The sequence below is a fragment of the Rousettus aegyptiacus genome, unplaced genomic scaffold (genome assembly GCF_014176215.1).
Source record: "Rousettus aegyptiacus isolate mRouAeg1 unplaced genomic scaffold, mRouAeg1.p scaffold_m13_p_3, whole genome shotgun sequence".
NCBI lineage: Eukaryota > Metazoa > Chordata > Mammalia > Chiroptera > Pteropodidae > Rousettus > Rousettus aegyptiacus.
In genome coordinates, this window is record NW_023416306.1 from 155,938,171 (window position 1) to 155,962,552 (window position 24,382).

The 24,382-nt window shown below is 36.7% G+C and overlaps 1 protein-coding gene and 1 long non-coding RNA gene across 29 annotated transcripts in view; one reads left to right on the plus strand and one right to left on the minus strand.

Moving 5' to 3' along the window:
- NRXN3 (neurexin 3) overlaps nt 1-24,382 on the plus strand; it is a 1,418,420-nt gene that overhangs the window by 579,254 nt on the left and 814,784 nt on the right. The window lies entirely within an intron of this gene.
- LOC107506691 lies at nt 65-7,526 on the minus strand. The gene is made up of 2 exons (XR_001595978.2): nt 5,825-7,526; nt 65-2,931 (listed from the first exon to the last, which is right to left on the minus strand). It is a non-coding gene; the product is annotated as an uncharacterized LOC107506691 (long non-coding RNA).

Sequence of the window (24,382 nt, forward strand, 5' to 3'; positions counted from 1 at the left end):
GGAAAACTTGTATAAAGACTAATTATTTTTATACTTCCTTTATAGAACATGAACACATTTGAGGTTTGTTTTTTTTTTTTTTTTTAAACTTATTCTGGAGCATTAATGCAAGGCCCAGGAATATCAGCTTTACAGATTTGCTTTTCTATTTTCAGAATAGATTTAAAACAGAGACCAAAATGCCTACCTACATGTTTTCTTTGGTGACAGTTTTCAAAACATCTGTCTTCTAAGGGAGCTGTTGAGTAGAGAGAGTGGGCATTAAGAAATTATAATGCAGATGGTTTGATGATCATTACTGTCGTTGCCATTGTCCAAGAGGCACTTATTAAGTGCCAAATCTCATTTAGTATTGCTGTAAGTTGTGTTACATAATGCAAATTATAAAATCATCATCCTTGTCCTGGGGAAATTTCAATTTATGAGACAGTTTTGATTTATGAACATTTGAAAAAGGCATAAAGGTAACAAGAACCAAAATAAGAGACTGTAAGGGATTGGACCATTATGTAAGTGGACTTAAGGTATTTAAATCACTTATAAGTTAAAAGTCAACAAACTGAGGTGCTGTTGTATTAGTCAGGATAGGTCAGGTTGTGCTGTGGAAACACACTCCATACCTCACTAGCTTAACACAGTGGAGTTTATTTCTCGTTCTATACTTCATATCCATCACAGAACGGCAGGGCGCTCTGCTTTGTGACATCATTATTCAGGGATCTTCACTATCTGGAATGTTGCTAGTCATGCTGGAAGGAGCAAAGAAATAAGGGGAGTCGTGACCGGCCTTGAAATGTTTCTGCCCAGAAGTGACACTTTACTTCCACCTACATTCCATTAGCCCAGGCTAGGCCCATGGGAGATGTAATTCCAAGGGAACAAAGAGTTGCAGTCCTACTCTGTGCCCTGAAGGAGGAAAGCCAGATTATTGATGAAACAGTGAGAAACTTCTGATCAAATTTAATAATTATTCTAGTCACAGTAATTTATTTATCTTACCAATCAAATGATAATAACATCACTAGTAATTAGTAATAGAACACTTGCTGCATACCAAATGCTTTGTTAAACAATTCAGATACATTATTACATTTAATACTTTACCAACCTATGAGGTGGGTTCTATTTTCTCTCTTGTTTTCCAATGATGAAATTAAAACCGGAAGTCTTTACATATCCAGCCTGAAGTCACACAATTGATAAAGAGAGCTACGATTTAAATCTACTTCCTTCTAATTTAAGAATTTAAGCACTTCTTCAAGTTTTCTATCATATAATTGAAGTCTGTTTACGAAATTTGCATACAGCCAGAAAGAGCAGACAAGAGCGATTTCTGACCTGGTCAATTAGAATTGCTAAGAAGCATCTCTGCTTGCTTCAAAATCATCTCTGGTTTTGTTGGTTTTTGGAGCCAAATGAATTATTTTCATTTGTGTAAACCATGTTCCAGCTATTTTCTGCTTACCCTCTTTTCCCCCTCATTGTTGGTTAGGTAATTCTTTTACACAAGTTCCTGCAGTTCCTTGAGAATCGACTTTACAGACTCTTTCACATCTTCGTGGCACCACCTCAGATTATTAGGGCTCAGAATATCTTGTGATCATGCCCACTGAAATGTTATTAGGAAAGGCTTCTAGTTGAGAAATTCTTTAAGAACACTTAGGCAGTTCTTTTCAAATTCACTTATGTTTCCTCAGATCACTTTTTTCAAATGTTTTTTTCCCTCTCACTTGTGAATTCTCTTTCTTTTGTTTCAGAGCATTTTATTCATAATTTTTCTCTCCACTGTATCTCCAGCGTCTAGCAAAATTTCTGACATATATTACTTGTACAAATATATCTTTAAAATGAAAGAATAAATTAATAAGGTAGTGGGTTTCATGTTCAGAGTTCAGGTTCTTCAACTACTCTGCCCTGATTATCTCTTTCACCAGTGTTTTGATAAATAATGATGTACTATCCACTCTGCCTCTTAATTGCTTCATTGCTGACTGGCCATATGATTTCAGTGAGTTTTGTAACCTGTTTTCTCACTTGTAAAATGGGGATAATGATAGATCCTTAACTTTTAGGATTGTACCAAGTATTAAATAATTTTATGCTGCAAACTACTTAGAATATTGCCTGATGTAAAGGAAGTACTATAATCTTTTTATCCTTTGTCTTCAGAATAAAATTTTTTCTTCGAATTTTTCTTTTTCAGGTTTGTTCTTATACTGAATTATACCTAAAAATTCATATGCTTCCTATAAGAATTCATCCCAGGGAGTTTAATTGCATTCTTATCATAGAATTAGTTATTTATTTCTTGAATCTGATCATTAATAATTATCTGTTCAGGTTATTGTCCTGGAATATGATATTTTGGTAAGACATTCTTTCCGTCTTAAATATTTGTTGTTGAGATACAATGAGGCTTGATTATTTTGGCTCCATGCATAGCAACATATTCATTTATTAATTTATTTCTTTTATTCATTCAACAAATATTTATTGAGAAGCAAAGATAATTACACAGACTCTTAGAGCTTGGAAGAATCTTAAAACCTTTTAGGCCAAATCTACTGTCATTTCTACCCATTTAATACTAAGCATGTGAAAAATCAGCAGTACTGGCTTCCTCAGTGTTAAAGTCGACAAGAGCAGCAATTGAAGGAACATTTATTTTCTACTTCATCTTGGGTAATCCCGTTCACCTCAGTAAAGAAGGGAGGCACTACTGTGAAATTACGAGCTTGTGTTCGTATAACTTGTCTTTAGTACTAATTCAAACATTTTGAATCAAATATGAAGAACGCTAATTCACATATAGTCTGATGAGCCTAGATTTTAAGTCTGTTATGGCTGATTCTGTTGACCTGAGGAGAGTCTGGAGTACCACGTTCTGAGTTCTGCAGTCAGGCAGTCTCACATCAGGAGGCTTGAGAGATGCTGCAGAAAAGATGCCAGAGACCTAGTGTGTCAGTTCCCGTGGCTGTCATACAAAGTACCCCAGACTGGCTGACCTGCAGCAGACATATTTATTCTTTCACTGTCCTGGGAGCTAGAAAATCGGAAGTCTAAGTGCTGACAAAGTTGCGCTCCCTCCAGAGGCTCTTGGGGGTGATTCTCTTCCATGTCTCTTCCAGCTTCTGTCAGCATCCTTGTGTTGTAGCTACCTCACTCCAATTTCTGCCTCCATGTTCACAAGACCCTCTCTGCCGTGTGTGTTTACTCTTCTTTGTGTCTAACTTGTAAGGATACGTGTGGTTGTATTTAGAGCCCTCCTGGCTAATCCAGGATATGTTCCTCCTCTCAAGGTGCTTATCTTAATAAAGTCTTTTGTCATATGAAGTAATATTCACAGGTCTTGGGGATTAGAACGTGCACCTATATTTGGGGAGGGGTACCATTTAATCTACTATACCTGGGTTCAAGTCCTTGTTCTTTGACTAATCATCCTGATAGGGCAAGTTATCCCATGTCCTTAAAATTCACGTTTCTCATCTGCAAGATGAGAATAACAGTGTCCAATTCACAGAGTTATAATGAGAAATAAGAGGTAAAATATATCTGAAGTTATCTAACTCAGTTCTTAGCATAATTAGTTGCCATATTTCTAGGCATTCAGAGGCTATAACAGATTTTAAACTAATTTACTTTAAAGAAAAAGATAAGGCCGACCTATATTTGGTCAAGAATATGTTAAGGTTTTATAGTTTGGTTGAAAAATATTATTGAGCAACTGCAAAATGGTTTTATATTTAGTTCACTGTTATACATAAAGCAACCACAAAATGGTTCTGGATTCAGATAACCATTACATGTTGACCACGCTTCATTTAATAATATTTTTTTTCTGTCTGCTTTCTGCTGCTTCCTACTCACCAACATCTTTTGTAACTTATTACTTTGTATTGTCAAATTCTTTAAATAATAATGAGTGATAGTTGAAGTAATGAGCCAGTGACATCTTAGTGTCACAGTCTTGCACAAAAAAATCTGTTGACACAGTCCTCTTTGGCTGAATAGAAATCAACAAGCAGTATAGAATTTATCATCTACATTTTATAGAATTCATATTTGATTTAGGTTCTTAAAGATTCATATTTGGGATTCTTTCTTAATCGAACTGCAGTTTCTACATCCAGATGTAAAACAGTCATCAAAAAGATGATGCTAGTACAATACAATACCCATGTTTTGTGGTAATACGTGGTGTTGATTTTATTGAATTGTCTGTGATTTGAAATAGCTCTGTCTCTGAGGATTAAGAGACAACTGAAGAAATACTGCCACATTCGCAGGTATGAATAGTGTAATGAGAGTCAGAATTTAACCTTTTAATGTGTTCCTCCATAAATTATTTTTTTTAGTAACTTTAATTTCTGCAGTCACACCTTTTCTGTTTCTTCTTGTCTCACTTTCCTTTTTCCTACTTACATACTTTTGCCTCCACTAGTTTCCACTCCTTCTTTTGGCTATGTAAAGAACATTGATTTGGAATATGAGTTATATTCTATCCAGCAAACTATAGTAAAGGCGATGTGTGTGTGACAGTTAGAACAGGCCGTAGGCAGAGTAATGGGCCATATTGCTGTCCAGGTATCTTCCATGGACTTACATAACGACGGATATTAGCTCCTGAATTTAAGATCATACATATGCTATAGCTGAATTTTTTCACTACCTTATATCCTTGCTCGCCAACCTAAAGAAAAAAAAAATTATTCTTTTATAGCTTTGTTTTCTGGATTATATTACCTTGTTAAAAAAATAAATAAATAAAGACGTTAAGCCTAGATTTTCCAGGAGAGCATGAGCATGTTTGGTGTGATTTTGTGTGTGCGTGCGTGCGTGCGTGTGTGTGTATGTGCATGCATATAAGTGAGATTTTCGTTTTTACTCATTATCTTTTTAGACATCTTCAGAGTTTCCAGGTAAGTTTATTTCTTTAAGAAATGGCTACTTTCTTTCATGTAGCCATTTTATATCTTCTAAGAAATGGTGACAAGAACATCTGCTTCATAAACATTTTATCTGTTCATCGTTTCCATGCCTTTCAACCCCCCTTCCAAGTCACATCCAAGATGACAAAAAAAAAAAAAAAAAAAAAAAAAAAAAGCTAATATGATTATAGATGCCAATTGTGTCCTCTCTATGAATGTTTACTATATTTGAAATGGCTTGGGAATTATCGTGCCTCTACCAACAATAATTTAGAATGAGAGGAATCAGATAATGGTCGTTTCTTCCACCTCCTGGGATTTCAAAAGCTCTGTTTTCTTTTATACCTGATCAGGTCTGCCAGTTGCAAAGCTATACATTGTAGTGGAGAAGTGCATATGGTTAATATGACAATTACAATCAGTTCTTTACAATCTTTGCTGCTGTTATGGGATTTAAATGCCATAATATATGTCAAAAGGACAAAATAATGTTTCTGTGTTTTCTGCTTACAGATGTTTTTATGACTGGGTTTTGCTCATAAACAGGTGGTTCTAAGTTACATTCCTTCCATGTATTCATTTATCTCCCCTATATCTTTACCTGGATTCCCCGATGTGTCATTAAACACAACTGTTGAGATTCCAGCAACTCCAAGGAAATCTCAGGTCCTGGACAGGCTCCCTTGAACATGTGACAATGAAAATGAAACCATTTATGGTCAGTGGAAGTAGATAAAATGAATTTAGTTGATTTTCAAAGACACCCTTGCTATTCTCAGACCTCTCTGGTCTGCCTTCCTACTCTCTTCTTCATCATCTCTCAACTATTTTCTGTCCTTGCTTAATGTCTACTTTTCCAGCTTTGCCTCAATGAAATACTGTGCCTAGCTTCTCACCTGTTTGGTCTCAAGTTCAGAGCATGTTGTGAAGACTGTTGCATGTGGAAATGAATTTATGTGCTGTCGATACGCAGTTACATCCTTTCTGACGTTGTAAGTTGGATCCACACAGTGTACACGTTGCCGTCTCGTTATTGTTGAGCATAGCTGAAAAATAGGTAAGACCATCTTTTTCTTTCAGCCCACCGTCCGTCTCCGTACCTCTCAACTCTGCCTGAAAGGTAGGTATGAAGAGGTTCATGGGAACTGAAACCCTGTCTGAGAGCCTTTTTCCCTTGAGTGTATCTCGCTTCAGCAACACATTTCTAGTCAATGACCATCTGGTGAATCTGACAGCCTTTAGTTCTCCTAATTTTTAACTGTCTGAAAAAATGTGCCCAACCTGCCATGGATTATGACTGAATTATAAACCATGAAGCATAATAAAGTCATTAACTTTCAACATGTCAAATCTGACTTGAATCGCATCTCACCCGAAATTTGATGGCCTTTTCCTAGCACTTAAGAGAGCAGGCCTGTGTACTGTTCAAAAAGCACTTGGTCATTTCTCAGAGAACCATTAGCTTTGTGTGGCTGTCTGGACACAAGCGTCAGCGGGTCTGAGGAAGAGGACTGTCTTGTGAGGTAGAGAGCACGGAGGAACAGGTACGAGGTTCACTGGGGAAAGGTAAAGCCATCTCTTCCCAAGAAAGGAGAAAAGAATGATACTCTACATTTGGGTACTGCACACTCATTCTGAAAATAACTATGTGCTTTGTATTGGAATGCTTTAGATAAATGCATATACTTTACAATTCTGATTGCCTTTCCCCCATTGTTCTCCACTATTAACAATAATCATGTTCTGAAAATGTCAGTGGAATGTGGTTAGAGCGAAGTTACATTTTTGGAGAACCAGGTGTCAGCTCTGTCAGATTTCTATGAATAGGCACATTTTCCAAAGAAATAAAGGCCACTTACCTCCCTATTTGTAAAACTGTCAGGGTTTGGGGAAAAAACTATGGTAGACTGTCTTTTCACATGGGAAAGGAAATCTGGTTTGCAAGATATTTGAGGTATTGTAGTGAATAAGGGATATTAATAGAATTCCACCCCCAGCCTCTCTGGGTAAAAGCTGATCTGCATAGAATTTGAGAAGGAAAGGCATCCTAAAGGGTGAGCCGTTGCTCGTTGCTCGGTCCTTTTACAACATGAAGGTGTTACACTGAGTGTGGAGGGGGAAATGTGGGCTTTGGTACATATTACAAGTTTACTATCTCCTATACTTTCATCCCCATTCTTGCCCGGATTCCCATCTGTTTCATGAGCGGATGGGATGGTGTTTGGGGATCTTCTCTCTAGAGACTAATATAATGTGGGGTGTCTCATATTATGGCGTGGATGGATGGATGAGTGAAGGAGTGTCACCAAAGAAGGTTTTTTGGAAAGTAGGTTTTACACGTTTCCGAAGGCTCTCCTTCAGGTGCTGGATAGCCTTGAAAAGAAAGGAAAGCAAGCCCTCTGGTGGTCGTCATGAAGAAGTGCATCTGCTAAACCACTGAGATGCGTTACAGGCTATGCTATCAAGCAGGGAAAGAAATGTCAACTTTAATTAGTTGGGCAAAGTCTACTGACATGCCATACTGAACAAGCCTGTTTCCTTCTAATCTCAGAAGCTAAGCAGGGTTGGGCCTGGTTAGTACTTGAATGGGAGACCACCTACCTAGGAAGAGCAGGTGCTATGGGTGTAAAAAATAAAAAATAAGGGATTGTAAACTGACAGGGTCCTTGCAATCTGTGACGTCAACCAAGGGTTGCCTCACCTAAAAAAAATTTTAAAAAGGTGAATTCTAGAATAATTTATTTATTCCAGATTATAAATGAGGTATTGATGGGCCTGTCACCTCCAAGCATTTTCAAAGAAGAAAGAAGAGTCTCTAAGGTATTAGAGGTCATCTTCTGAAATTGTTCACCCATTTATCAAACTCCTACTATGGACCAATTAGGACCAATGGGGCACTAATAAAAACTCAAGCTCGCAGTTACTTTGTAGGTGAGATTACAGTAAAACTGAGAACCCAGATATTAAGAATAATTTTTTGCAAGCATGAGTAAGCTTTTTGTTTCTGTTGGCGAAGGAGGTTAGGAAAGGGGGACTGACCTCCTCCTTGCTGAGTTGAATGGCTGGGAGTCCCTGGAGGTAAAGATAATCTAGGCCTTAGAGTTAATCCAGGCCTTGATGGGTATGATTAGAATAAATGAGGGAAATGGAAATGAACAATCTTATTATAAGGCCAAGGGGGCATGAATGGGTTTGTTTTGAAGTTAGTATCAAGGAAGTATGGAGAGTTAATGGTGGATAATGTTATACAGAGATAACTTTGCAAATGAGTAACAAATGAATTATGCAGATGTTTAAAGTAGTTTAATATAAATTGAATCAAGGGGGTATTTTCAGTACTTGTTATGAAACTAGAGACAGTATAGATTCTGGACTTCCGGGGTGGATCTAGGTTCAGACCCCAGGTCTGACACTTACATGAGTCCTCAAGCAAGTTACTTCATGTCTCTGTGCCCATTTCCCCCCATCTGTTAAACTGGGATAAGAATAAAATTTATTTTTAGACTCAGAGATATGCAAACATTATCTAGATCCAAGACATAAAAGTTGAATACAAGGACAGTCCAAGCTATTCCAAAACTGCCTCTGACTCTGGTGGTGAGTTTCCCACTGCTAGTATGCACAAGGGGAAACTGAGGACCTGTTGGCAGGGACACCATGAGGATTTATGAATCAGACTGCTAATTGGACCAGGTGGTATCAGGGACCTTCCAACCTAGGTGGTGATTCTAAAAAGTCCATGATGACCCACAGAAATCTTACTGAGCTGTGCAGGTACTAATGACACCAGTTCACATTTTGTGTTGAAAAGAAAAAGCTTAAATTTGGTTCAGAATGTTCTGTTCTATGTAAAAAAAATACCATCATTTAATTAATGCAGCCTATAGTTGAAACGACTATCTCAAGCTGTTCCTCTTCACCTCATCAAGAGGAGGAGTGAAATGGGAGGGGGAGAGGCGGGGGGGTCTAGAGCCAATATGTCAGCTCTTTCAAGCTGCCGTAAGAAAAGTGAACAAAGAGCCCATCCTGAGTGTGACAGAGGATGGAAGATTCAGGGGACATGAGACTTTAAGTGAAGTTCACCCAGTTCTTATTATTTGAGAAGTGAAGGGTGGGGAAGAAGTGTCGACAGCAAAGGTTTTGAGGAGAACAGGCACAGTAATTCCTGGTACTATAGAACCCCACATTTTTATGGACCGCATGTGGAGAAGGGAGGTAGAACTTGGAGTTCAGGAAGATTTCAAAGGCAAAATGCAATCACTTCCCCTTAATTAACTCAAACAATGCATGGCAGGTTATGTTGGCTTGCCTGTAGCTGAGACAGAGGGGGCAGACCACCTCTGAGACCTTACAGAGAGAGGGACTCCTGGAGTGCCAGAGCAGAAAGGGCCTAGAAACCTCACAGACTAATTGCAGAGCTGGGAGAACAAGCGTAGCACAATTACAGAACTCACCCAAGGTTATGTGGTCTCAGTGACAAAGCCGTAACAGTACTGCCCGTCCTTAGTATTCTCTCCAAGGCACTGTGTGTGATGGAGTCTGTAGTGGTTTGAGTTAGCCCTAGAGGGTTAAGCTGCTTGTAGCGCCTTTGGATACAGATAAAGATTTGGTGCATCCTTTTAACAAAAGGTTAAAAAAGAAAGGTAAAAATCAGGAGTCAGATAGATACAGATTAAAATGTCTTCCATTAGGAGGCGCACAAGTAAATGTTTAATATTTGGTGGTGGGGGGGCAGATTTTTAGTGTTAATAGATTTCTGTGGCATAAATATTCCCACCAATGTGATGTCATTGAACATCTACCTACATCTAGAATGATATCTACCTACATCTATTTCAAGATTTCTTTTAAAGTTGCTTTAGAATATTATTAATACCAGTGGCTATTTCCACATGGCTCTTTTAATTAAAATGTTATTTTTTATTAATAAAGTGATGAAAATTTCTGGTGATAGCCCTGAGCAAGGAAGCCATCAGAATTGCAGGTGGAGCAGTACTCCATAATTTAGATCATGTGACTGAAACGGTGCCACCACTGCGTAAAAACTCTGCTAAAATTGCAGCTTCATATTTTCCAGGGGTGAACAAACCTTTTATCAAAAGAGGAAGCTAAGCATTAAAATTACAAATTCACATAAAATATTACAGGAAGGAATGAGAGAAAGAAAACTAATATTATCTTGTTTTAGTTATTTTGAGGAAAAGAATTTTATGAACAACTTCAGAAGTTATTAAATGGTTATAGATTTTATTTTGCTTTATAATTTGACCATTCTTCAAGGTTTTGTATTCTCTTTTGAGCTGAGACACGCGGAACTAGACAGATACCGTTTTTAAAAACCATTTGTTTTTCTGATGATTGAGAGAAATAGGAAATAGGAAATCCTTTGGAATTGTTGGAGATTGGGACAGTGCAGTAAATAGTACCCCCTTCTGAGTTCATTATTGGTTGAGATAAACTCAGGAGTCAGATAGATACAGATTAAAATGTCTTCCATTAGGAGGTGCGCAGGTAAATGTTTAATATTTGGTGGTGGGGGAGGGCAGATTTTTAGTGTTAATAGATTTCTGTGGCATAAATATTCCCACCAATGTGATGTCATTGAACATCTACCAGTGTGATGTCATTGCACTCGGAGTTGAGCAGAGTTCAACGCATTTGATTCTTGCAAGTTAGGACAAACAGTTTTGGACACTGATGTTGGAGTCCATCACTTATGGGGCTTAGGTCTCATAGCTAAGCAGTCTTATTAGTGCTACGCTTTAGAATTAGGCAAACTTAAAATACAGCTTTTTCTTTGGTGGCATGCACTTATGAAACTTTCGAGAAGGAGCAAAGGGGAAAGTACACTTGCTTTAGGTACGTTGGCATCAAGAGTCAATCTCCTAGGCTCTGCCAGTCTGGTAAGTCAACAGTCTGAATCAAGCTGGGGAGACAGGCCAGGAGTGTTGCTTGTGTGAATGGTCTCTCCAAGTGAAGGAGGTAATAAAAAATGGGAAAAAAGTGTTACCCCTTAGCAGAATCAGAATTCAGAATGATTCTTAGAAAACCTTTGTAGGATTAGTGTCAACAAGGTTGGAAGCAGATTTGAAATCTCTATTATTTTGGTGTATAGATATACATAGCGAAATTATCTTTGAGGCTGGGAAACGGCAAGAATTTTGGTTACCAGAAAAGAATAGGAGTTGGGGGTGGCATTTGAAAATAGTTACAGTAATATACCCTAATGCTTGCTTTGTTTTGTAGGGAGATTCAGAGAAGTTCTTATTTAGTACCTTGAAATTAAATGATTTTCCCAGCCGGGTGCAACCGAAAGAAGCAGGACAGGCACAGAACTTCACTGAGACAACTTCATGGCCTGAGAGCAGGCGATGGACTGTTTTAGTATTTGAAATGGTATCTGGCAGAAGCAGAGTATTTGATTGTCTTACTCCTTTCTAGTTGATGTTCAAGAGTTCCTGCACCCAGATTTATACCTCCTTGCTTACACATCCATCATTGTTACTACCTGATACCCTGAGAAAGTAAACTTGGAACTGACTGTGTGAGTTAGTTTCTTCCTGGTAGAGGACAGTGTGTTATCCTGTCACTGTTGTATTGTTTTTTAACATGTGACAGTTTTAAAATTAACAATAATTATACATTAGCTTACTGTTACACCAGCTTGGGCGTAAGTGACCATATTGATAGCTTATTTTTGAGTGTAAAATGTCTGGTTATAAGTCAAGTGTCTAAAAGAACTTTTGTTGTTACATCAGGCCGTAAGGGGAATCTTCAGTCAGAATCCACCTTCTGATTCTCTTGCCTGTGACATTATGTCCAAATGTGTCTGCATTTGCTTCTCTTTGTCAGAATGTGTGGCCAGCTGTGGAGATTGGGTCCTTGAACTCCGAAGTCAGATGGAGGTGATTTTGGGCCAGGCTCTGTCATTTAACAGAGAAGCTAGCTAATTTTTCCAAATCTGAGCTTTCTCAGATGTAAAATGAGAATGATAACACATCTACCTCGGAGGGCTCTAGTGAAGATTAAATATGGTAGTGTATATAATACATTTTGTACAGGGCCAAGTACACAATAATTTGTCAAAGTAGATTGGCAATTATTATTTTAAAATTTTTTTGCTTTTGTAAAATGTGCATAACTTTCCAGCAATGCACAGCTACCATTAGTGGATGTTTGAAAATGGACTCATCATTCTCTAGAGTTTTGGCAATACTGTTTCCCAAAGAAACTCGTACTGATGAAGCAATCAATTTTTCTTTCCAACCCACAGTTTTTCAGGTTTACATCTATTCCTTTGCTTTGCCGCTGCCCTGACTTCTTGTCTTTCTTGTACTCAAGATCCTCATTTATTCCCTGTTCTTCCCCATGTAAAAGTCTGACCTAGGAAAGTGATATAATAAACTCTTTCATAAGAAAGACATTATTAGTATTCTTAACGCATTGCAGCTGAGATAGAGTCTAAGAGTATAATTTCAATATTCAGGCCACGGACGCGAGAGGTGTTTGTTTGGCAATAGATTCCTTTTGACGCCTCTGAAATCACAGTCATATTTGTAACTATCTCCTCTGCAGTCCATATGGCAGCCTTTAATTATACCTGTTGGAATAATCCACTTAGCCAAGGTCAAGCATTCTCTGATTACATGTTCTGTTGCTATTTCCTAGTTGTCATACATCCGTGGCAGCTGTCATCAGCCAAATCTGGTCTAATTTTTAGTGGCACTGATCCTGTCCTGAGTTTCCATAACACAGGCATCAGCCTTGTCAAACATGCTTTGCTTCAGCTGAGTTAGTCTGCAGTTTGTGGACCTTATCTTGATATGCTAATTGCCACATTCTACTATAGGTAGTCTCTATATGTGGCTTCAGTTCCCTCTCCTAGCTTTACTTTTTCTTCATTTCAAAAAATTCTGTGCAGCATATCAATCAGCAAAAACATCTGCTAGCTTCCTCTCCAGAATGAGCCATATTTCGATGAGAGGTGAATTTAGTCTAATTCTGTTTAACAGTTATGTTTGAAATGCCAAAAATGAATAACTGATCATTTATTGAGCACCTACAGTATTATAGTCTTATAGTCATTTGCTTGCATATTTGATTACATTAGCTAATTTAATCCTCTCAGCAATTCTGTGAGATATAAATCCTCTTGATCCTTTCAAATGAGGTTATTGAGACTCATAGGGGTTAGATATTCTGTTCAAGGTCTAGAACTAGTAAATGGCAGAGCAAGAGTAAAACTAAAAGATTTCTGGCTTGAAAGTCTCAGCTTTCCCCCCAAAGTAGGATTTTATTAAGAACTAAGTTAGATTGAAAAATATGAAAGAAATACATGACTACAGCTCCTTTGTCTTTTCGTAGTTTGTGGTTTCTCAAGGTAGAGTGATCTTTGTTTTAATATTGGACAATTCGAAGTTTAGTAGAGACACATGCTTTTGACATTATTACTTTGGTAAAGATAAGTAGAACAAACAAGACAAAAACCTACCTAAAGATTTGCTAATCTCTTCTGATAAAGGTGCAGTGAGTTATAGGAAAGCATCAGGACATTTTTTAGCTTTACTGTTAGAGTAAAAACTATAATCCTAGTGTCTGTTGTATGTGTCATACCTGTGCCTTTCAGAATGATGTGTCTGTGAACCACCTCTTCATACAGTGTTTCATCTAATAAGTTGGCATTTACTGCTGAAAATTGAGATCATGAGAAGGAACAGTTTTAGCACAGAAAAAAAAAAAAGCCTGTTTTCTACCAAATTCTAAGATCCAAGAGGCAATGAATTTGCTGTCAAAAGTAATTTGAATAGAGTGTGTAAGATACTTTTTTTTTTTTTTTCAAATTTAGCAACAACATAGGTTTTAATGTGGGGTATTATTCCACTGGAGATTCATTCACTATTATATATCTTCCTAGAATACATGGATTTTTTTCTTACAGCCCTTTCAAGGAGAGCTTATTATTAAAATGGCACAGAACTTTATAGTCACAGTATTTTATCTATAATTTTTCTATGGAATAAGGTCTAAAGATAGACCTATAAAAAGGGAAGAGTCAGAGACTATTTTTCTAGTTATGATTCAACCTCTAAGCAGCTATATGACCTTGGTCAAGCCTCTTTACTATTTCTCTGAGTCTTACTTCTTCATTGGTACTATGAGAGGGTCAGAGTAGTATTTAAACCCTAATGTGTCTTCTTTGTTCTCCCCACGTTGTTTTGCACAACCCTAATCCATAGCTTCCGACTGCTGCATTAAACTCTGTAACCACACTGTACCTACGCATGTTCCTTAGGTGATTTTCTAGGTTTTTTACAGTTGCAAAGTCATTTGTCCTTTATGATAAGTTGGACTTCTATACCTCTTTAGTCCAACGTGTTTTTCCTTATGTTGATAACAAGGCCGAGGGCATGAAAAGAGCATAGATATTCTTTATGATGCCCACCTTAAGAATTTAGAGGATCTATCCAAAATATAATTGCCCCCAAATAAATAACTATTTATGAAGTAACTATAAGTGACCATCCATCAATTAACCTAAATCCTTCTTGAACCTCCGGTAAATTTATAATGTATATTTTAAGTACTTGGGAATTTGAAATATTATTTTATGAATCCTTTAACAGTGAACAGCAAGGTAAGATCATCGATGCCTCCTGACTCTCTTGTACCTCATTAACCATCTCGAAGCTATCTTCTCTCAGTTTTTCCAGAGGATGAAGTTCAGTAAAACAACAAGACTGCAAATGTATATGTAGACTTGCAAAATTTCCAATATTTATTCTATCCTGTAGGGTGTCTCATGGATAAGTGATATTAACTATAAAGGTGATATTCAGTTCTCATTGTGCTGCATATGATTCTGTTTAAGACCCATGGTTTTGTGTGTTAGGGAATAAAACATATTTCTGTGTTATACCTTAAATATAAAACTGTTTAGGCAAACTTGTTCTCCTTATACAGGATTATGATAACATGAATTGATTTTTTACCCACAGGAATAGGTTAGGTATATTTGCTGTCTTTGCTAAGCTTTTTCTCACTATTTAGACTCAATATGTATATTCCTCCTCTTTTTTAAACATTTGCAATATAAGATGAACATTTTAGATGAGCCGAAAAAGAAAAAAAGCAAAAAACAAACCCCGTATAAAACAGTGCTGAAAAAAAAATTATTCTGGCAGTTTTAAAGCTAAAACTCAAATCCACTAGAAGCATGGAAGCTGTAGAGTATTGAACGAGGCTCTGCAGAGATGGAATTTTTAGAAATTTGCTCATACTTTGTAATTACTTTAAGGAAATCCAAGCTCTCTGCAATTAGCATTGTATAATTAAACACTTATTGAGTCTCTGCGTATAGTTCATATGCACAAATAAGCACGTACTATGTGTAAAACATCATAGGGGATATGGATGTATACTAAAATAATATAACCAGTATGAGGAAAGAGGGAATAATAATTTAGATTATTAGGAGAGAGCAGTCAGATGGGTATGAATGGGGAAACACTATTCCCAGCAGAGGTGATAAGCTAACACTCATACGTAGGAAAAGCAATAATACATTAAGATCCACAAATAGGGAAAGTCGGTGTATATTTATATTGCAACAGGAGACACATTAGAGATGATTGGGGGGAAGAAAACAGGGATATCCCAGTGTATAGTAGGTACAAAGGGAGGAAATATAGAAGAAAGGTGGGAGGGAGGAAATGTAGAGGATGTTATTGAATGCACAGAGAAAATCAAACTCTTAGGTAATATACATACCTAAGATTCTGAATTAGTTTCTCCTACTTAGCCTTTAAAAAAAAAAATTATAGTGAAGCTAATTAACAAAGGACACAACTTCATTTGGGGCTTATAAATTCTTTAACTACTTCGGAATTCTGCTCTACATCATCCTGACACTTGATCTTTGTTTTTCAGATCTGATTTTTTACATAGTTAAGCGCTTGATTGCCTCAGGTCTCTAGGGTACTTTTTTTGTTAACTTCTCTGATTGAGCCTTTATTCTCCTCTACATGACTCCTTAACCTGTACATCTGAAGTGTTTGTTTCCAGAGAAAAGTTAAAGTCAAATATGTGAGCTCATTTTCTCTGTATTAAGGAAGGTCTTCAGAGTCTGGAATTCCAAATAGTGTTTCATGCCTTTGGTGCTCTGTTAGAAGTCTGTATTTTCATACATTTTTCATAAGCATGGATGATCCAGAGGGTCATATCTGGCTTGTGTAAGTCTGAAATAATGAGCAAGAAAACCAAAAAGCTGATAATAATGGTGAGCCACTTTGTTTTTCCCCATCCATGATGTGGCTCTAGATTTTACATTCTGATGAAGCATAGGGAGCCCACAGTTTACCTACATCTATCTGATATAAGCCCCATTTGGCTGAGCTCCTAGAGCCAAGTTGTGGACACCTCTCAGTTGTTGATATTGAATTTAGACCTGAATGAGTAGAAATACCCAGGGATGAGAATATCTATAACAAGATTGTTCAGAGCCAAGGGCACCCACATCGAGAGCACACATAGTAAGGTATGGACAAGTTTGGTATATTCGAAGAACAGATTGACCAGGGAAGTTTAAGAATGGATATTTACAGACAAAAATTTATTAGTGATGATAAATGTCCACATAGCTATAGGGGAGCTGTGAATTTAGCTTAAAGTAAGTAAAATGTTCTGTGCAGCTGTATTTCTTTAAGGGTTTCTTTAAGATTGTGGAACTTGGATAAATGGTATACTGGATCAACAGCCATCCTGAGTAATTTTTGTTGTATGATTTATTTGATTGCATCTCTAATCTGTATTTATATGATGTGGCTTTATAACTTACTGATTATTATATTAAATGGTCACCTGTCTTGTACTTCATTTATTCAACAATCATTTACTAGTGTCCTACTATATGCCAAGTAGGTTTTGGGTGTACAAAGGTGAATTAGACCCCGCTCTTATAAAACTACATACAAAAGTGGAGGTGATAGAGTATTCTTAGTGTATTTACTGGGAAATACTTTTTTTCTTCTTTCAATTTGAAAATATGAAGGATAGTAAAAGGAACTTTCAGAAGAGAGTGGAATTGATTAATATAGGTGACCACAGCTGAAGTGTAGGAAGTTAAAATATAATTTTGCAGGTCTAAAAAGCCTTTCGACATCTCTTATAAAATGGAATTAAGGCCTATACATTGTTATGGTGGGAGAGTTTACAAATTTAAATTAATAAGGATCATTGTTAATGCATCTCTCTGGCTGCACTTGTTCCTTGCCATATATATATAAAGCCCCAAACCTAAGATAAACTCCTGCCTAAAATACAAGTCGATGCAGCTCTTTACTTGGCTCTGCGGACCTGTTAAAACCATAGGTTTCCAACTCAGAAGATATAACCTCTTTCAGACTACAAAGAAATTAACTAATTTTTTGAATTCATATGAACCAATCTTGATATAAAATAAGTTACGTACTCATAATAGCCAAGAAAAGTTCCCAAAAGAAAACAAAGTCTGGATTAGTCTGAGAGTTTGAAATGTCCACAGCTCAGCCCCTAGGAGCTATCCAAGGTTCTGAATATCTCCTGGGGATAGCGTGCTAAATCTCAGTGCTTGACCTACTGTCTCCTACCTTTGTCCACCTATATACTATACTACCTTCTCTAGTTACTCTTTACATGATCTCAGCTACCATATGTGGCAAACTATTGACGCCTGCTTGTTCCACCTTCTAAACTAGTATATTCTTCAACTCATGTTTAACCAGCTATCAAAGCCTCCTATGCAGAAGTGCCTTGGATCACAAATCTGTTTGCTGAAACAATGTGATCATTGATTTTATCTTCAATTATAAAGTAATTAAAATTTTATTAAAGTAAAAGTATAGACCTAAAATAGCCTTTAATTTATTAATTCATTTAATCATGCATAAAAATTATCGAAAAAATACACATGGTGTTTCTGCTCTTTCTCCTTCTACTTCTTCAATGTTGTCTTCATCTCTTCTCCTTTTTCTCTTTCTTCTCAACATCATCATCATTGTAATAAATGTAACGAGTGAGGATATTTTAACTAGTGACATATTTATATAAAACCTGGGATCTTGGTAAAATGTAGGTTTTAAAACAATGTTACAAAGTTTAGGCTTAGTAGTTAAAGATACAAAAAAATACCCTAAACATAAGTAGTTTCCCATAAATATATTATTTTTGAACTGAGTAAAGTAATTTAATTTTCTCATTAAAAAAAATGAAGGCTAGATTCCTCTAGCTTCCTTTAGGAAAGACCTCTTTCTTGCTAACTGGAAAACTCAGAATACACTTAGGGAATTGAGTTGGCTATTGCTAGTCAATTATTACACCATATCCCACCTAAACATCATTCTGTAATTTCATTCATTGCAGATTAAGAAAAATGACATGACTAGACTAGTTAAGAATCTGAATTTTGGGATCAAATGGTCTAGATTATTATCTTACATCTGATAGCCCCTATCCAGGTGATCTAGATTAAATCGTCAACTTACATCAAACTTGAGATGACAAAACATACACTGAAGATTGCTTTCAGGATTATGTGAGATAGTGTAAACTCAGAATTAAGCATAGAAATTGACATCTAGTTCAATAAAAGTGAATTATCATCATAAACAATTATTGCATCCTTTCTGTTCTTTATCTGACTTGAAACTATGTGGAAAGTTTAAAGTACTTTATTTCCTATGAGTATTTGACATTTGGTGAGAGTAAGTTGGCAGCCATCCTATACATGGTGCCAATTTAATGTCTCTTAAAATGTTGTGAGCTATAAAGAAAGGGAAGGTAGTGGTCACCCACTCATGAACAGCCATTCTTAACCCACAGTCAATCAGTTGATTACAATTGATCTGTTGTCCATAGTATCATAGTGACATTTGGAATATAATACCATTTCTCTTAACATGGTAGTTAAAAATCAGTAGGCAGATAATGTAATATTGACATAATGAGTAAAATAATGATTGATAGTGAAGTTGTAAAAGTAAGAAGGTTCAATGTGTTTGAAAGTCACAGAGCTTTGAAAAGTACAAGAGATAAGGAATACTGATGGATGAAATGTGACAACTTGACAGTGGCTTTGAATATAGAAATGAACCAAAGAATTTATTAAGCTAGTCATTCTTAAAGAGTACAGCCTATGGAAACGTAAACATGGCTAATAATAGTATCTTTTAATTTAAATGTTTATCAAAGTGTCTTTTAGAAGAAAACTAGACTTATACCTTATGACTTGTTCAAAATCATTATATTCCTAGCATTATCTCCAATAAAATAGCTCTAGTTTAAAATATATTAAAGTGGATACTTCTAAAATTAGGTTCTTGTGGAAATAAACAAAAGGGACTGTTTTTTTTTCCTTCCAGAGACTGCTATAGATGTCACTTTATAAATAGATAAGATAGTCAATATACAGAGGTTTGGTTTTATGACCAGAACTAATAGGTATTCAGTCAATGAGAGATGTCAAGTAGAGCAGCACTATTTAGGCAATGGGGAAATTTCAGAGCCTCGGAACTAGAACAGTAGTGTTATATTATAAGATATGCTATAGTTGTTTTTTTCCACAATGACCCTCGCTCTTTAATGAGAGTGTGTTTTCGCAGAGGAGAGGAAAGCCAAATGACAACTAATTCATCACCAGATTTATAGCCAAGTTACCAAAAGATTGGAACGAATCATGCTTCTTTTGCAAAATGACTGACGATATTCAGAGCCTGGTGCCCAGAGTAGCATAGCTCTAAGGGGAAGGTGTTCTGAGGAAGGAGAAAGAAAAAGAGTATTTTTCGTCATTACACTGAGAAAGTCATTGCTCTAAAAAAGCGCCAACAAACCCTAAATAATTTTTGTGTTGATTATACTAAATTAGAATAGTGATAGCTATAATCTTTTGATCCCTGAGGCATTAATGAAAATTCAGCATTATTTTGTGTGGAATATGTATCATTACCCTTGAGCTTAGGAATGATTATTAGTAAGTCTGATTAAATCTGGAAGCAGTGACACAAGCTATCTTTAACCCACTAATGACAGGGCCATATTGTCATTTTATGATGAATGAACACAGTTTAGCATTTTTAGCACTTGGTGTGGAAAATAAGCCTGCATTCATTTTCTTGATTAGACTGCAAAGTAGTACAGAGAAGCTTAAAAAGAATGCTACTTAATGAAATAGTGTCCCTGCTGATTGATTAACCTATCATAGCTTCCAGAACCCACAGGACTGGTTAACTTTATATGATCATAGATATTATTAAGCAACATGCTAGAGATCACAAATTTCTCAGTGCAAGGGTACAAAAAAATAAAATACTACCACTTTGCATGCGTATATTGCTCTTTTCAAATATTTTCACGTGTATTTTATTGTTTTATTAACATAGTAACTCATATAATGAGTTAGACTTTTTACCACTTGTTTTATGAGTAAGAAAGCAGAAACACAGTACAAATTCAGCTATTTGCCTAAAGTCCCATGGGTCATCAAAAAATTCAGTATTGGAACCCAGTGTCTTTGCTCTCAGTGTAATATATTTTTGCCCTAAGTAAAAAATTAATTTGCTTTATAATTACAGGCAAGCTATTTGTTATTATCTTGAATGCTCTCTTTTAAAAAGACAACATAGAGAATTCTAGCTGATCAAATGGGTCACAGTTCTGATTTAATTTTTAGTACGAGGCAAAGCTGTTCCTAAAATTCCCAGGCAACTGGGACACGTTCTGATCTCAGCATAGCATCTGACACTCGATAGTAGTTTGGTAATTTAGCTACTTTTCTTCTAATTCTCATCCTAATACTGTGACTTTCTATGGTCTAAAGAGGGAACTTTTCAGACTCTAAAACTAAAAATTTTGTTGATGGCCTACATGATCCTATTAAAACTGTTCACATGTGACTACTCAATAACAAAGCATAAAAATTAGGGACAGTAGGGCCAAACCCTGCTTTAAAATTCATGGCTAGAGGGAGTTAGTATTTCTGTGAAAGCCACAGTATTTCTACTTGAAACCCAGTTTTTCAAATGAATGACATCTCCAGTCTATAACATTAACACCACAATGGCATTCTGTTGAATAGCTTGAATTTAGGGCAATCAGAGCCAAAGATTTAAAGTTACTGGAGTCCTACAGGTCCTGCTTTGCATGTTACTGATCCGGTTCTTTAGGGAAGATAAATGGATAAACAAATTGTAATACAGTGAAATAAAAAGAGTTTGACAAGGAACAATGCTAGTGCCTAGGAGACAGAAAAAACTATCCTGGGAGTAGATATAGGGTGGGGAAAACTCTCCGAAAGGGACATTTAAATACCTAAGTAAACAAAGCCAGAAGCCTTGTAATTACCCCTGGCAATTTCTTTCACTTTACCATGCAGATATTCAATCAATTACCAGGTGATTGTCAATTTTACCTCCAATCATTTCTCTATACAGTGTCCTCTTCACCCATCACTGACCTGCATGGAGTTCTCATCATCTCTATTTAAAATAGGCTGGCTTATTTTATATTTTCATTTACATGCATAGCACCCTCAAATCCATCATCCAGACAATTTAAAACCTTAAAACTTAGCACATCTCCCTCTTGATTAAAACCCTTCAAGGGTCTCTTGTGGGGTACAGGATACCGTCTATGGGACTATTCCCTGTGGTCCCACTCTCCCTACCTCTGCAGCCTTCTTATGATGGTGTTTATGCTGTGGAATTATTCTTTTATTTCAAGAACATTATGTTTCATTTCATGCCTTCATGCTTTCTCCTCTTTTAGTGATGCTTTTTCATATCCTTCTCCCATAGGACACATTCTCTGCATCATTCAGTGCCCCTTATCCAATGCGATGTTGCTGTTTTTTCCCATCCTAGTTCTCTGCTGGATTAGGTAGGTGCACTTCTCTGCCTTTAGAGCACCTGTGCATAGTGTATCTCATTTGTCCCTCTACCTCTCAGTAAACACAATGCTTGGCACATAATATTTGCTGAACAAATGTTGGTTGATCCGATCATAAGAATAACTTGGATGGATAAGTAATGGCTAACACAAGTGTAGAGACGACAAGGAGGTATAAAATCAGATGGTATAGTGTATTGATTATCTGTTGCTGAGCAACAAATTGTCACAAATTTAGTAGCTTAAAACAATATCCGTTCATTATCTTACAGTTTCTATAGGTCACAGGTCCAAGTGAGCTTTACTGGGTTTTCTCTTCATGGTCTCACCTTGATTGTAAGGCTGAAATCAAGGTGTTATTGGACTGAATTCTCATCTCTAGGTTGATAAGATAATATCTACTTCACAGCTTCCTTGGGTTGTTGGCAGAATTTCTTTCTGTGGCTGTAGAACTCATGGCAGCTTGCTTCTTCAAGGCCAACAGTGGAGAGAGAGTGCCTCTACTGCTTCAAGTCTCTGCCTTCACAGAAGGCTTAGGCCCTCTTTAAAAGGGTGAACTGGTTAGGTCTGGCCCATCCCGGGTATTCTTGTTTCGATTAACTCAGTTTTTACTTAGAGACTTTAATTGCATCTGCAAGTTCCTTTTGCCTTTTCCATATGCCAGACATAATAATGGCAATTATGTCCTGTCACTGTTGCTATGTTCTGCCCACACTCCAGGGGACCCCTCTTACTCATGGATGTAATTACTAGGAGGCAAGATCTTAGGGCCCATCTTAGAATTTTGCTCGTTATGCACATAGTTTAAAACGACTCAAAAAAATAGATTTATGTGGGTAAGTGGAGGAACATGGGGCCAGAAGGAAAGGCAGACTGTGTCAGGAAGTGCCTATGTGACCATCTAGAAATGTATATTATCATGTAGGAAGTCATAAAGGGTTAAGAAAGATTATAATTTAGAGTATAACTTTTTTGGTAGGAAGTAAGAGAGACTTAGAAAATTGGAGGAGGGAAAAACTGTAAGCATGGCAACTAAACAAGAATATCAAGGTGCCAGATGGAAAGTGTGGAAAGATTAAGAATTGACAGTACTTGATTGCTGATTGATTGAGCAAAGAGTAAGGGGATATTCAGAATCAAAATTTCTAACTAGCACCACTGAGTGACCAGATTTGGAGTTGGTTTTGAATATTCCTGAAAGACACTGGGGTGGTAACTATTTTTAGCATAGACAGTGAATCTCATTTTGTGCTTTTGTTCTCATTCTCAACTTCTCTCTCACTTGCCTTTTCTTGTTCCAAAAAGGATCTCGAATGTCTTACCAGTATGATCCTGCTATATTCATACCAGTTGGCAATGACTTGGCATAATACCTTCAGGGAGAAGTGTTTTATTTTCAGATGGCTGGTGAACTAGACAGAATTATGCTTCCTCAGGTTATCTGAATCCATGCGGTTGGGAGCAGTCTAAAAGGACAGTGACCCCGCTTTCAGTTCTGAATTCTGATTTGGAGCTATTATCTGGCAACTAACTCAGGCTGTTTTAAATCTAGGCCATTTGTGTGTCTAACATGATTATATAAGGATAGGAATACACAGTGTTGGAATACAGGCAGGCAAAAGTATTTTTTGTTTTGTCTTTTTTTCCACAGCCTCTAAGTAAATTCTGGACATCCTTTGCAATCTATGTTAAATTTATCTTATGTCTCTACCCTTAGATGGGAAAAAATTAATAGACCAGATGATCATCTTTTCTTAATTTTATGATATAAAATTCACAGCCTTCCTATTTATGTGTTTCGTCTCCAAAATATTTGTCTTATATCCAATGAAAATCTTTGGTTAATATAAGCTTTTAGTTCAGAGATAAGAATTTTTGCCTTAGGTGCTACTTTGTTGGTTTTAAAATGTGTGATATTATTTAATTCTGTAAAATTGCTGTGGATTGATGTATGCCCTTTGAATCCCTAATATTAGAGAAGTACCTTGGTCTATAAGACGAACTCAAATAGAAGAACTTTGAAAATTGGGAGTACAAGCTTTCTCCTCATTAGGAATCATGGCGTGGATTTATGGACATCCAGTCTCTGTTTTATCCAGTGATATGCTTCCCTACTTATCCTGTCAGACTTTTTTTTTATTGTTAGTTAGGTCTTAAAAGGAAAACTATTTCCTCCATAATACTTCTGACACCAGGTACGTGAGTTGTTCCATATCAAGTAAATCTCTAATTCTTGGTGGACCTTGACTGGATATCCTTCAGTTAAACTCAATTCTGACACTAACTGCCTGGAGTTAATGCAGACCCCACAGGCTAAGAGTTCTTTCCCACAGGACTATTACTTTATCCCCCACCCTTGACTTCAGATGCTAATAAAGTCCCAATTTGTCATCTGCACTTCTGACCAAGTGGCTGTTAACCATTGGTTCTCACAATCCCCTCCTCAGGTTTCATAATTTGCAATGATGGCACACAGATCTCAGGGAAACATATTTACTCGTTTACTATAAAGGATGTAATAAAGGATATAGATGAATAGT